Below are 15,151 nucleotides of genomic sequence, written 5' to 3' on the forward strand. Positions count from 1 at the left end.
ATGCGGATTGGGAGACTTCACACACCATCGAAATTCCTATACAGAACTTTTCAGATATGCCTCATGTTTTCCTTCACCGCTAAAGTAAGCTATAATTCATAAAGAACACACATAATTTTATAAAATCAGAGTTGTGTGAGCTTGGGATTAGAACCTGCGGACATTCGTCTCGGCAGTCCTTTCCACACCCAACTAAGCTATCACCGCTTTTTTTCTTTTTTACTCGATAGCTAATAAGCTATCGGGCTATGTCTTCTTTTTTTGGAAGTCGATTAAAAAAGGACAATTGCGTTAACATCTCTGCAAGTTACATTGTTCTTCAAACTGAAGCACAGCGCTGTTTGCACGCCACGTGGTACATATTCTGAAATTACCGAGTTATTTTTACGAATTCCATAATTCAACCAGAACACCTCTTTATAACTTATTATCCGACTGCGCAAACGTCACGTGCCTCCCTTGTCCCGGTTTGTTTTGGCAGCTGCGCCTCACGACAGCACTTTACAATATTATTTGCTTTTTTATAATGCACCAGTGATGATAGCCGGTTGATTCAGGACTCGAAACCATTCTTCTGTCAATCGTTTTGTATTTTTTGTGAGGGATGGAAATTGGTATTGGTTGACAAAATGGGTTGTAAATTGTAGATAATAATAACTAAAGTGTTTAGTCACTGTTGTGTTCCGGTTAGGACATTGTAGCCAGTGTAACTACTGGACATAATAAAATTTAACATTTTGTCTTGGGATGGCGAGCGCAGTGGTATACCAAACAATACTTTATAATTTAAGGTGTTGGATGGTGTTTCTGCTGTTTATGGGCGGTCGTATCACTTACCATCAGGCGAACGTCAAGCTCGTCTCGTCATTCAAAGAAATAAAATTAAAAAAAGAAACTACTTAAGTAAATACCTACATACTACACTAGTATTGAGCGGCGATAGCCTAATTTGGTGTGGAACGGACTGCCGAGATGAATGTCCACAGGAACGAATCCCAAAGGCACACACCTATGACTTTTCAAAAACACTTAATGTGTGAATGCTTTGTAAATTATAGTTTGCTTTAACGGTGAAGGAAAACATCGTGAGGAAACCTGCATACCTGAGAAGTTCTCCAGACGAATTTTGGGGGTATGTGACGTCGACTAATCCGCACTAGGCTAGCGTGGTGGACTAAGGCCTAATCCCTTTCAGTAGTAGAGGAGGCCTGTGCCCCGTAGTGGGACAGTAAGTATATAATACAGGACTGATATTAGGTATATATATTGCGTAATATTATAAGTAGGTAATTAAAAGACACCAACAGACAATAAGCGTCAAGTTCTATAGAAATAGGTATGAACCTACTATAATTAAATAATGATTATGAAATATTTTGATCTTCGCCTAAACGGAACAGTCATAATTGTATGAATAAGAGCATAAAATGTTATAATTTTTTGACATTGTATTTAGAGCGTATATTTTCTATCCGTAATGCGATGACGGTACACATTGTTAGGGTTGCCTTCATTAATTTTTCTTTAATAACAGACTGCTTGGCGTCGGTAAGGTCATCGAGCAGAAAAATGTTTTAGATTCAGAACTTGGTTACCTACTTAGATAACTTTAAATATAACTACCTAAGGAACGGTAGTTCGTAATCTTCGATTTGAATAATTCCAGTTCCAAAAACGATGTCTTAGTTGTAACCTATCTTTTACTTGAACTTACTGCTCAATATTGATGCAGACAGGGTCGTCTGATGTTACTGCTAATTGAGTAACAATGCTAGAAGAATCGTAGACAGGTAAAAAATTAGGATTAGGAAGGAAGAGAGGTGTTTCGGCCAACAGAATTCAGTATTTGGTATCTACTGTCATGAGAGTTGAAGAAGGATTGTACAACAATAACACAAAAGAGCCTCTTGTACATGCACGACATTCCGTATTGAAGATTTCAAACTTTGAAAGCGAAAGTAGAACATATTTTTTTTTATTATATACCTGTGCTTCAATTAAATGATAAGACGAACTTCACGCTCGCCTGCTGTCAAGCGGTATTACCGCCCATAAACAGTAGCAACACAATATAGGACTTTGAAGTATGAAGTACTGGACGCAACCTGAAGCAAAATGTTGATTTCATTATGTCCAGTAATTAGGCCACCGCTGCTCGGCGCCAGAAATAGACACTGCGGTAGTACCTACCCAGGCGGCCTCACATACGAAAAATCTAACACCAATATTAAGTAGTTGCACGAAATATTTTTTTGTTGCCAGCCCTAGGTCCCAAACACCGCTGCTTGGCTGATGAGTTTAGCAGACGCGCTTAAAGTCACTTCGTGTTTATTTATCGGCGGTCACTTCATTATAATTGTATTTGTGTTCGGAATTATTTCGGACAATGTCTAATCATTCTTCTATTTATATAACGTTATGAAATGCTCTTACAGTTTAACAGAAAGCAGATGTACTACTTAATCGTCCTTTGCAATGGAACAATACAAACATAGAAAACGTTTAGAAAAAAATCAAGGCAGGGTATAAAGGATTGGACGTGGTACTAATGTAACCGAAAACCGCCGTAGATAAATCTTTGTTAACATGTTTCGACTGTTAAGATACCTTTATCTCCATTCCATACCATGGCGAACTAACAAAATCAATTTAAAATGATTTTCATTTGATTCATCGTAAAAAACTTAAAAAAACTGCGTAGAATATTATTGTTGACAATGGCACAATATCAATTAATGGTTTTTAGAGTTTAATTTTTTAATTTTCCCCAATTTCCTTATGTGATTTATACGCGGCGGGGGTTTCAGGACAACAAATAAACACTTTTATTGACCAACAATTTTCAAATATTTATTCGTTATTCGTGTTTATAATATACTGGGCGTGGTCGTGTCAGAATAAATTGCATCGAAGATGTGCTTTTATAAATACATATTATTTCATTCTGACGTTTATTTATCAATATTAGCAGTACCTAGTTATACTAAAGATATTAAATAGTGCACTTAGTTAAATACCGGACATCGGAACCAAATTTCATGCTCTAGACCTTTTTACCAATTGGTAAGAAGTCGTTGTCCTATTTAAAATACCTGTTTGACCTAAATGTCACAGCGTCTTTAGATATTCAGTAAAAAATTACATATTTACAGAAAATGTGTAGGTTTTGAAAATGTGCAAATCACGAAATGGTAAAAGTATGAAGCATTTTACATTTGTGTTTTGCTATTTGACGATAGATTGAGTAAACCATCATATGAACGCAATTTTTTTGTATGATAATCTTCGCAATATCCGGCTCTATATATTTAATCTTATCTTAAAACTCTTTGGGTTCTACAAATATTTCTGTGCGTATATCGAGTACAGGTACTTTAATTTTAATCTGATCATTTTCACGCACATCGCCTGTGTGAAATATTTTACGTTGAACCTGGATTATTCGATGCACAAGTACTATTTAGAGTACTTGAGTACCCTACATGCAAACCAATATGGTGAAAATTTGTAGGACAAGCGTGTTTACCGCCAATCTTTATTACAATTGGTAAGGTTTCCGGGAAGATAGTTTCGTTTCATATTAGCATCTGTTTTGATGTGGATGTTAGCACTGCCCGTAAACGTGTTAGTGATAAACGTAATGATGTCTGCCGTTTTGCCTACCTATTCAGCTTTAATGTTTTCTCACCACCTGTTATATCTATATACAGGTAAGTATATATAAATATATATTTTTAGCAATTTAATAGGAATAACCATATTTTTATTACAGCCGTTTCATCCATTTCTTACACTGTCATATTTTGTATATTAGCCAAAAAGCATTGTGAAAATTCAGTAATGCAAACAATATTTGAAGATGAAACGCCTTTCTGGGTAATAGTTATTTGGAGAATATGAATTTCAAAAAGTCCCAATATTTCCAATCATAAATTTATTCAAGGAAGCCTAAGCATAATTCGTATAATAAAGTGCCTATATGGGCACATATTTCCTGATTGCAATGCGTTTAAAATGCGTCATTAGCTTATTTAAAAATATGTGTACACAGGCTCTCACAGTTTATAATGAAGCTTACTATCATTAGGTAGGTATATGGATATATTGCAGGGGCGGCTGCGGTCGCAGACTAGACATTTCAACGTCAGAGGAAGCCCGCAGCCGTCCCTAATGCGCCGAAGAGGGCCACCGCGGAGTTTTAGCTGGTAGGCCGTGCATAGGTTTAAGTTGTTGGACTCAGCCCGGCGGTCGCCCGAAGGTCACCATCAAATCCGGGCGGCTTAACGCCGGGCCGTAAGGCACGGTTACCCCAGCATAACCGCTCAGTCGCCCCCCGCGAAGGCTTGGCGGTAGTAATAAGGTACTTTTCCGCGAAAAAAAAAAAGGTATATGGATATATTGAGGCTAACCTATTCGTAAGTGAATAAACTTGTGTGCCATAATAATATCAGCCCTGTATTATATACTTGCCCACTGCTGAGCACGGGCCTCCTCTACTACTGAGAGGGTTTAGGCCTTAGTCCACCACGCTGGCCTAGTGCGGATTGGTAGACTTCACACACCTTCGAAATTCCTATAGAGGACTTCTCAGATATGCAGGTTTCCTCACGATGTTTTCCTTCACCGTTAAAGCGAACGATAAATTCACAAAGAATACACACATGATTTTTTAGAAAATCAGAGGTGTGTGCCCTTGGGATTTGAACCTGCGGACATTCGTCTTGGCAGTCCGTTCCACACCCAACTAGGCTATCGCCGCTTAAGTATCCAGTTGTGTGCCATATAAGTATCTAATTGAAATAACCTTTTTGTGAATATTGGCTGTAAATAATATATAATCCTTTCTGAAAAGATGTTTTATTTTTTAACAGGTTTCCTCTAAATTTAAATTACTACAATATGTGCAATAGCTATATAGGTACTTACTCCAATTATTAGCAGTAGGTTTATTTTGTTTGAACGTATTAATCTCAGGTAGGGCTAGATCGATTTTGGAACGTGTTTCATTAGTCGAAAGCCACATTATGAGTGACACAGATGACTTCTGAATGTCATAAGCTTCTTTTTATCCTGGGAAAATATTTATCCCATAAGTTTATTTCAGCCGCAAGCAAAAGTTCATAATTAATAAAAATAATAAATAAAACAATGAAATTGTTTCTAGTAAGTATTAATTTTTATTTAAAATCAAAATTTCACTTAACAGTCTGATATCGATAAAAATAATTATGTCTAAATACATAACAAAAGCCGAACATAGAGGTACGTAGGTACTTAATTAATACCTTATCGATTTCGCTTTATAATACTGAAAATGGCTAAGAGATTTCTCTCTATTGTCACCTTATTCATTAATCATTTTTCATAATCGTAATTATAGTAGTGTTTATGAACTAAAATATTTATTTTATATTTGGTTATATAACGACATTTCTTTTAACTTATAAATCAATGGAAATGTAAAGATTTCTTTTACATATCTTCTGATAACTTCAAAAGATGTAAATTGATTGTTTTACTAATTTTCACATAATATGACATTAATAAAATGGTATTTCAAATCTCCCAGCCATCTTCAATCCTATTTATTCGCACACACAAAAGGCATTCTGTATAAATGCAACACGAAAGCACTTTATAGATGGAGACGTAAATCTAATGGATATTTTAATAGAATTAATTACAACAAATATTTTGGTATAGGTCTACGAAAGAAATATTAAATTTTTATTTTAACTGTATAAAGCAAAAGCTTCATGGCAAGGTTTTGAAATAAAAATTATAGTTATTCGGCTTCTATTCGGCAGGTCTATTATGCAGAATTTTTAACATAGAATATTTTCTACGTCAAATAAAATCTTTCGATTTTTGTTATACTAACTTTTGTATTTTTAGTGTCTGGACTGAATCATTATATAAAATTACGGTATTGATTTTTGGCTATTTGCATATCAATTTTAATTTCATCTAATAAGTAACAAAAAATAAATAATTTATGTAAAAATAGTCTTATCTTTTAATAGCACTTAAACTTTCGAGGCGTATTAAAGAGATCATAAACAAAATGCGTGCACTTGCTACATATTTGTTATATTAGGGAAAAGATATTTTATTATATATCTTGAATTCTCATTTCTAGCTCTTAATATCTGCTATCAGTGACGCAGCGCGCTAGACTGATGATCTTTTTGTATTTTTTTCTTTTTTATTTGCAAGCGACTTAGCGTGAATTACTTTCATCCTAAATAATATAATTCGTTTCTCCGTTCTTCACCATCAATTGTAAGATAAAATTATTTTACAACTATGTTGATAAAAATTGCACTTACATTCTGCGAGCTTAAATAGAAGTTTGATTCGTAAATCAAAGTAGTATGGGCCCTGGAAAATATATTATGCTTCTTCAAAAAGTAAATAAAAATATATACGTACCTACTTCTTACTTATTAAGGTAAACTATATGAATGAATATATACGCTAGCAAATGAGGTCGAATATGGCTCTACAATCCTTGTAACCAAGGCTGGCCTTAGCTGTTCAGGCGTCCTGAGTGAAAACATTTTTACCCCTTTTTAGCTCCCAGTTTATGCCTATAACGCCTTTCTAATGCCTTTGGCGCCTTTCCTAGACCTGGGTCCACAGCCGATCTCCCGACCTGCCCCACTCTACAGCCGGAAGTGTCCCTAACATCCTTCTGTTTTTCTAAAAACATAATATCAATTTATTATTACGCACTCCAAACACCTAAAGCAAGGCAAACTGTATTAAATCGTTTCGTTGTTTAGGTACATTTTTTATCAACACAGTGCGTTTTCCATCGCATACTACTACCGTATCTATGCGTATTGCGTACGTTAGTCATGATATGGGATATTTTAGGTACATTTCTATCTGTATTTCTAAATCTCCACGATTCACACCGTACTGAAGACACACTAATGTCGGAAGTAATAATATTATTTTAAAGAATATTTAAGAGTATTTTCTGTTTCCCTATATTCGTGAAACAGAATATAGGAAAAATAAAATAATATTGAAATTTCGACACTAACAACCAAGCAGGCTGTAGGTAACTTTAAAATTCTATTAGTGAATTATCACTTAGTAATAGTTACTGAATCACACGAATGACTATATTGCTCGGAAAACGACACGAGGGGTGACAAAATGTATCTTCAGTACGTCGTAAACTACGTTACGAATGCAACGCTAGTATTCTGACGAATGTGAAAGTGGTATAAGTAATGATTGCTTTTGCTTTGGTCGTCAGCTACCGTGGTTGCACGCGGTGTGTCGGGCTGCCGGCCGACGACTTACTGAGCTCGGAGAGGGAGCTTGCGCGCTTCATGCTGCGGGAGAATGGTTGCAATTAGTTATTAATAAAGTTTAAAATCGATTGAAGTTTGCCTACAACTTTACATTGCTATATGTTGCTGTAAAAAGATATATAACAGTAGATTAATCACTGATTTCAGTTAAATTGAAGGCTCGGGCAATTTTATTACAAAATAGAAATAATATTGGATTTTTGAGTAAGTAATACACAATTTTACAGAGATTTTTTCTTATTAATAGACTTTTATCAACTATTCCAGATAAATCATTTTACTGTGAATAATTTTGGATAAATTGCATAAATTCTAATTACAGTAGTTCCTATAAATAGTGACATTAAGTACATTATCGCATATAAAAAAAAATCAAAACGGCTTACGACAAAAATATCAAACACTTTGGTGCCAATACAATATCCGACACATTCTTAAAAGTTTTTGAGAAAACTTACCTCTTTTACAATAATTAGGTTCGTGCAATGCGACAGAATTAGTGCAAGTCTGTACTAAGATATAGCCCATTTCATCTAGGATAGTGACAAGATGATTTACGAGATTTAAGTAATTCGTCAATAATTTTTTGACTGTCTTGTTTTAATAATTGCAATTTACTTGTATAATTGCATAAATTAAACTAAAAAGCAAGGTTTTTAAATGGTATCCAATTTTGATTATATAAATTATTTTTGAGTCATATACTTAGTCTGGCCATAAATACTGTTACACTTAATTATAAAAAAATATTACATTTGAATTTCGAATCTGTCATTTTTATACGATTGTTCATTGTGTTTTCTCATTTTGGCGCCAATACATTGTAAAATATTTTGCGATATTAAAATGGTGTGGGGTGATAAAGAGAACCGAATCGCTGTGATAGCATTACACAAAGTAGGTATGGAGCCAAATGCAATTTTTAAAACTCTCCATACACTTGGTATTAGTAAAATGTTTGTGTACCGGGCTATTAATAGGTACAATGAGACCTCCTCTGTTTGTGACAGAAAAGATCTGGCCGTCCACGTAGTGTTCGTACGAAAAAGGTGGTCAAAGCAGTAAGGGAAAGAATTCGAAGAAATCCTGTCCGAAAGCAAAAGATTTTATCTCGGGAAATGAAGATAGCACCTAGAACCATGTCGCGTATTTTAAAAGATGACTTAGGACTTGCAGCCTATAAGAGACGCACTGGCCATTTCTTAACTGATAATTTAAAGAAGAATAGGGTGGTAAAATCGAAACAACTACTGAAGCGGTACGCAAAGGGAGGTCACAGAAAAATTTTGTTTACGGATGAGAAAATTTTTACAATTGAGCAACATTTTAACAAACAAAATGACCGTATTTATGCTCAAAGCTCTAAGGAAGCTTCCCAATTAGTCGACAGAGTGCAACGTGGACATTATCCGACTTCAGTGATGGTTTGGTGGGGTGTTAGCTATGAAGGAGTGACTGAGCCATATTTTTGTGAAAAGGTATCAAAACATCGGCACAAGTGTATCAAGATACCATTCTTGAGAAGGTAGTTAAGCCCCTTAACATCACCATGTTCAATAACCAAGTATGGTCCTTCCAGCAAGACTCGGCGCCGGGTCATAAAGCTCGGTCCACGCAGTCTTGGTTGGAATCGAACGTTTCGGACTTCATCAGAGCTGAAGACTGGCCGTCGTCTAGTCCCGATCTTAATCCGCTGGATTATGATTTGTGGTCAGTTTTAGAGAGTACAGCTTGCTCTAAACGCCATGATAATTTGAGTCCCTAAAACAATCTATACGATTGGCAGTGAAGAATTTTCCCATGGAAAGAGTGCGTGCTTCTATTGATAACTGGCCTCATCGTTTAAAGGACTGTATTGCAGCCAATGGAGACCACTTCGAATAAGCTTTTTATATTTTTAATTGTTTTATATTTATGTATTAAACTGACACACTGTAAAAGTAATAAATGTTATTTGCAGTTAACAATTTTCTTTTTCTTTATTACAATATTTATGGCAAGACTAGGTATCGACATTATTTAAATTATGAACTAATAAAAAAGAAATTTAAAGAAATACTAAAAAAAAATAAGAATGAATTAACCAATAATAATTAATAATGACTTATCCGCTCACAAAATGATTGATAGTGACTTAACCGTTCCCGAAATGATTGACTTAAACGTTCACGGAATGATTAAAGACGTCTTAACAGTCGAGGGAATGATAAATAATTACTTAATTGTTAACCCTTTCCGTTCATTAACGCTTCTCAATTGTTATGAAAGGATTTTAGGTGTTACCTCTCTGGGTCGGTGTAGTCTACATCGGGCAGGTGGGCGGAGTGCCTGCCAGCGAGCCGGCCGAGCAGGCGGGCCGACGAGCGGCGCAGCGACTCGCGCAGTTTAGAGAAACTGCCGCTGCGCGACACCGCGCCCCTCTCCTGCCCCCGTGTTATGCAATTTATACTCCGATTGTTTTTGAATTTGGAATTAGGAAAAAGTAAAATCTACGGAGGTTGGTATCGGTTAGGTTTTGAAATCTATTGGAGTATTAACTAAAGAAGTTATTTTTGGAGTATAATTCAGAACCAGGTCGGAATTTTGGTTTCTCAAGGAATTATGGAATAAATGTAAATTTTGATAAAGAAATGTCTACAATGATAATGAGTGTAACTAACATGTAGGAAAATGTGATAATTATACAGAACATCCAATGAGTGAGATGCTATCATGCATCTAATACGACTAACAGCGAAAGCCGTTTGTTCGTGTATGGATGTGTGTGTGCACCCTTGCCATACTATTGAAAAATTTTACAATATTTAAAACAAGTTTAAGGGAATATAAGATTCATAATATATAATAACTATACCCTAAATAAGTTGTAATATTTAAAAACATATGTAGAGAGGGTAGTATTTACAAGAAATATTATGAAAACAAGTGTTTTATGTTGTTGATATAATGCTGTCGGTTCATGTCAATGTTTATATTAATTGTGACAAACTAGTAGAAAAATATCAACTAACTTTTAAAATATCCCCAAAACTAGGCAAGGATGCGTTCCCGTAATGACGACCGATTGTCAGTGTCCGTGAGTTATAAATTGCATAACACTGTAGACTCACCTTCTCAAAACCAAAATAAAACAAAACCAATAATGTTACATAAATATTTATTAACAATTTAAAATTATCATTCGACGACATTTCGAGCCAATATCAAAACATCCAATTTCAAACCTTGTGACGTGGAATTGCGAATTGCGTGGAGATTCATTGTAAACTGCTAAAACTGTCTCTTTCATTTAAAATCTAGTGTACACAGAGTAAAAAATTGCATTCTCAAGCAGCACCCACATACAAATAAAAAATTCAATTGTATATAAAAATACTATAATATTTATCACTAGAGACCGGATTTTGTGCATGCATGTCTCTTATACGTTTTAATGATACTATTTTTGCTCAAATTTTCGTACTACTTTCGCACTTAAAACACTAGGAATTATGTAAAAAATGTCTACTGCCAAACATAAAAATAATCCCATATTTATATAAAAGCTTCGATTATCGATTCTTAGTCAATAGATGAATCGATTAATTTATTTCAATATGTGCTTAGTGGAAGTTTACTAACGACAAAAATAATACACATGCTGCACATAACCCGGCCTCTATTTACCTCCTACACTATCATAAAGCTTAAACCGATTACGCTACAACACTGGAATGAAAATTGACGCAAATATAACTGTAGCTAAATATATTACATATTATAATGGTAAAAACATAAAACAATTCCCATGCATCCTTGGAACATGAAAATCACATCAGCAAATTAAAAAAAACGATATTCAAAATTGTAAGCGAATAAAATAAAATCGTTGTTTTAACATGCGACTATTTATATAAAATATATTGTATATTATAATATCGGGATGATTTATAATGAAATAAATGCAAAAAAAATTCAAATTAGATTCTCAAAAATTATAACGCCCCATTTCACACATCTAACACAACGAGTCGATGATTTTCATCGACAATTGGAAGTAGATACTTTATTTTGTACCTAAGTGGCAGAAATGGAGTTCAGCATGATTTTACGCGGTCACCAACATAAAATTACTATAAACGTTCCGCCGCCATATTTGCATCGTATTTCAATATCGACACGGACGGCATGCATGCTTCGATAATAATTTCTCACTATCACACTTTGTAATTTTTTTTTAGATTTTCTTCCATAAAATTAACCTACCGCATGCTAATAAATAATACTAAGCTATTAATAACGACACATCGAATTCTGCGATGACCTTCTTGTCATAGCAAAATTCAAAATGGCGCGGTATAATGTGTGAACGTACATGATCCTTTAATAGTGAGCGAGAATATAAAATCTCAGACGAGAGTACAACGATGGCTCATTAAAGTTAATCAAATTGCACACATTATTAAATCGGAAATTAATCACTAATCGATAAGCGATATCGACAGGTACAGCACGGTTTATCGATAGATTTAATATATCAAAACGATTGTTTTTGATATATCGTTCACATTAAAAATAGCACCATCGTCATATACTTTTCCAAGACGAGTTATAGGACCGTGTACGCGTGAAGCGAGTGAGTACTTAGTATCTAATTCTAGGTCTAAACCTAAGTCTACACTACTGGTGCGGCGCATTGCTCCCCGTGTTGATTCCTAGCGCATTGAACAACTTTGACTTAAGGTTCATGCGTGGCTCGCTCGCTTGGTTCGTGCCCTATAATGGAAAAACAAAAAGGAATACGTCAAAATAAAATAATGCAAATCATAATGGAAGCGTGTGGCTGTACAATGTGTGAAAATCATACAAAATATATACAAAACAAAATGGATAATGAAAACATACAGTATGACCAAATGAAATGATAATCATTAGTATGCTAAACGAAACGTTGCTGAAAGTATAAAAAATAATGTATTAGGTGTAAATCCTTTTTGTTGAGTACTCCATCAATCAAAACCAAACAAATGTACAAGTGCACAAATGAATAGATAACTTCATAGTTTTTAAAAATAACACCCAAAAACATCTATCTATTTATTTCATTAAATCCGAGAACCATACATCAAATCAACGACAACACCCTTAACATAAATAAACGTGGAATACACTTCATGCATATTTGCAACGCTGCCCCTCGAATGTATGTACATTATGTAATTAAAAATTTTAGAAGGTGGCTGTGAATGGATACACCAAAATGATTCAGATGTGGAATATTAATCCGGAACGTTTAGGCGTAGCATTATCCCATTGGCGAATACAGATATAAAACGAGTCCAAACATTCGAGTCTTTAAATCTATCGATTCCACACTCGACAATGTTTAGACTAGAATAATCTGATAAGCTGTTACAAATCGTGCAACCTTACTGAACGCTTCGTGGCGGAAGTACTGTAAGTGCGACAGACAAGTGCGGTGCCTTATCGACTATCGATAGTCATGCTGTAGGTACTGCGCAATGTACAATGCAAAACGATGGACGGTACAACACTGATGAGCACATACATGGACGTGAAGACGATACAGGAGGCAATACCACGTGACAATTGAGAAACAACCATTCCGTCCTCGCGTCGGTGATATGATCGGGTATTGAAATATGTGTTACAGATACACGTGTTAGATCGATAATATTTCTTTTTAAAATTATTAATGTCAATAATAGGTTTGTTTGAAATATATTTTAATCGTTACAAGTTATAGTTATAAAAATATTATATTCATAACTTCCAAGTAATTTTAGCATAGTATTCCAATAGCAAAAGTAAGTTTGTTATCGATAAAACAATTATGACAGTACGAGAGGAATACCTACTAGTAAAATCAAAGTTATTTTATTTACCATAATGATATTTACATTCAAAAAACAAATTTGAAATTGTCCATTTCTCTTTATCGACCCTAACCGCACACCCGAGCACATCACCAGCGCGGAGCGTGTGGCGGCACGAGTGTGTACATTCGCCTAACCTCGTCGTGGTGGTCGTGGTGCTCCATGTTGTCGCGCGAGCCGTGGCGGGCGCTCCGGGCGCGCGACTGCTTCACGATGTCCAACGCCTAACGCGCGTCACGGGTTTAAACAAAAACCAAATCAATCAGTATACCGGGACTTGAGAGGTTGAACTTACACTTAAGATAGTTCGATTAGGTGTGTTTATACAAACTTTTAATGTTTTTAACTTGGAATAATGTTACGAAATAATATTATCGTATTTTATAAAAACTCTTTGAAAACACACCTAATGAACATTATTTTATGTTTATCCTACAATAAATTTCTATTTTTTCACATCGATAACAAGGTATCGATACATTGCCAATCATGATCTCCGTCAGCCACCTGAAATTATCAATAACCTTAGCCAATAATAAATTATAATTTTAGACTTTCTGTGTAAACTTACTTGCTGAACGTGCTACAAGGCAGCGTGCAAAATCAATATCATGATATTAATTTGTGCTAAATTTATTAGCATGTTTAAAATATTGTGTATTCTGAACAAAAAAAACAAAAGTGTGATGTGTAAAAAGCTGTACTTTCAAATATGTATAATCAGTTACCACACTCTCCCTTTAAATGGAAGGTTTTAAAAATAAACAATACTCAAAAAATGAAGTCAATAACACGATTTATAGTGAAATAACTACTCGATACTTTCATGAAATGTGCTTTAAAACTATCGATAAAACACACGTGACATAGTGCCAGAACAAAGTTAACTGTCCAAATGATATTACCTTGGTTCATCGGCATGTTTAAGTCAATACAATATAACTACAACTCGATAGTACTACGAAGAGTGCGATAGAAGAATCGACTTTAAAATGTATGACAGCAAAGACCAGAAGATCGATCGCATAACTTCTGTTGCTGTTATTTTAAAATCACAATTTTAATTTATTTTTTATCTACAACAAAATTTATGTCTTGCAACACTGATAATAATTTCCGTAATGTTAAGTACTTTTACTGAATTATGATCCAACCTGAATACAACATTACAGACGTAATACATTGATTCTTCGCAGAAAAATAATGATTTTGTTAAAAAACATGACAGCAACAAAAGTTTACTCGACCAATCCGCTTATGTGTGTCAAATGAGTTACTCATGGGAATGTTGTTACCTCCTTTCGGCTGCGGAGGGCGCAGTCCTCGAGTGTCTCGGCGGCTTCTGTACTTGCCCTGACGTCGGTACAGAGCTCCCAGGTTCTTTAGAGTGGTTGTCACTGTTGGCGAGTCCACCTGTACAAACAAAAACAGATAGTATAGTCGGAAATAATATAGATAATATTCTATCAAAAATATCGACACAGAATGGAGTTTTATACTGTTTAAAACCTGGGTTCCTAACCTGGAGGTAATAACATTTTGAAGGCAGGGTAAAATAGTTTTATACATAGATCAAAGGGGTAACAATATGAAAAGGTTATGAACCACTGATTTAAAACTATACGTATAAAGAACTGAAAAATTATAATTTACATATAAATCGATAGATTAATAGATTATTTTATTTTAGCAGTAAATTTATTCTACACCATACATTTTAGTTCATTATTGAAAAAATTGAAGACAATGAATTTTTATACCATAGACTATAACAATAGAGACATTGCCACATACCTTGGCAGCTTTGGAAAGCAACCGCCGTACTCGCCGTAAGGAGCGTTCTCCTTCTGAAGGTGTTTATTCTCTTCACGTTCCTCTGCCACCTGCCAGATCGGTTTGTTGTCACCTGGCAACATAAAACACAGTTACCAAGTGGCATACAACATA

The 15,151-nt window shown here is 34.8% G+C and overlaps 1 protein-coding gene across 1 annotated transcript in view; it reads right to left on the reverse strand.

Annotated features, from left to right (window-relative positions):
* Nucleotides 1-11,462: 11,462 nt before the first annotated feature.
* Nucleotides 11,463-15,151, reverse strand: part of LOC115445807 (kinesin light chain) — an 80,970-nt gene continuing 77,281 nt past the window's right edge. Inside the window, exons 10-13 of the transcript XR_005112214.1 lie at nt 14,999-15,110; nt 14,500-14,617; nt 13,342-13,428; nt 11,463-12,083 (exon numbers count right to left, since the gene is read on the reverse strand). The gene's annotated coding sequence lies outside the window, so the exon portion shown is untranslated. The remainder of the gene's footprint in view (nt 12,084-13,341; nt 13,429-14,499; nt 14,618-14,998; nt 15,111-15,151) is intronic.

Source organism: Manduca sexta, chromosome 11 (assembly GCF_014839805.1).
Source record: "Manduca sexta isolate Smith_Timp_Sample1 chromosome 11, JHU_Msex_v1.0, whole genome shotgun sequence".
NCBI lineage: Eukaryota > Metazoa > Arthropoda > Insecta > Lepidoptera > Sphingidae > Manduca > Manduca sexta.